The sequence below is a fragment of the Rhea americana genome, unplaced genomic scaffold, assembly GCF_003343005.1.
Source record: "Rhea americana isolate MKP2758 unplaced genomic scaffold, rheAme1 scaffold_168, whole genome shotgun sequence".
Classification (NCBI taxonomy): domain Eukaryota; kingdom Metazoa; phylum Chordata; class Aves; order Rheiformes; family Rheidae; genus Rhea; species Rhea americana.
In genome coordinates, this window is record NW_028185794.1 from 355,155 (window position 1) to 356,300 (window position 1,146).

The following is a 1,146-nucleotide window of genomic DNA, read 5'->3' on the forward strand; positions in this document are numbered from 1 at the left end:
GAGGGGGTCCGGGGCCACGTGGATCCCCGCACGCTTGGAGGGTGAGGGTATGGGACAGGCGTGTCGATGTCTACTTGGGGGGAGGCTGCGTGGGGGACAGGGGCCGTGCGTGTCCCTGCCTGTTTAGGGGGAGAGGAGCAGCGGGGCCCACCGTCTGCATGGAGGACCAGGAGGCTTCATTCACACGTGTCCCCACCTGCAGGGGAGACAAGGGATAAGGTGGGCTGGGGCCACACATGTGGACAAGGGACAGGGTGAGATGGGGCTGTGCGTTTCCCTGCCTGCGTGAGGAACCATGGAGTAGTTTGGGGATAGTGTCTCCCTGCTTGCCATGGGCACAGGGGCTGTGGAGTTGGCGCTYTGCAGGTTTGTGTCCTGCATGGGGATGGGGATGAGGTGGGGGGGACAGAATGTCAAGACAGGCATGTTCCCGTCTGTGTGGGCTCAGGGATGTGGGCATACGGGCTAGTAGGACAGGGCCAAATGTTCCTGTCTCGTATGGGCACAGGATCCTGGTGTCCCTACCTGTGTGGGCACAGGGTACCATRGGGACCTGTCAGGGGCACTTGTTTCCCATGGGAGATGGAGCCCCTTCTGGGCACTGTGGTAGCCCTTCTGCACAGTCTGTTCCCAAGTCCTAGGGCTGGTGAGGACAGGTGACAGTTCCCCAGTCTGTCCCACCAGCAGTGGGGTGAGCTAGAAATAAATAATAAATAACATAAATAATAATAAAGATGTGACCAAGAGGGACTATAGGGATCAAGCTCAAGGGCTGTCAGAAGCCTCAAGACTGCTCTCCATCTGCAAGGTCACACTYAGCTCTACCACAGGGCTGCTGCTCTCCCAGGATATATTACTGTGAAATGGGGAGCTGTTTTGTACCTGATGGACCCCACAGTCCTGRCTGATGCATGGCTCTGTAACAAGCTCCAGAGATGCCTGGATAATGAAGCCCTAGCTCTAGGAGGAGCCAAACCTGCTGAGATCAGGTGGAGCTGGAGGTCCTGGTTCTGGGGTAGGCCCTGTATTCGTGTTCTCTGCAGCAGAGCTTCAGCATATGCCAAGAGATGGAAACTTCAGGCTTAAGATAGGACACAGGAATCCTCTCTGGCCAAAGAGAGGGCTGGAGATGCTGAGGCTTTGATT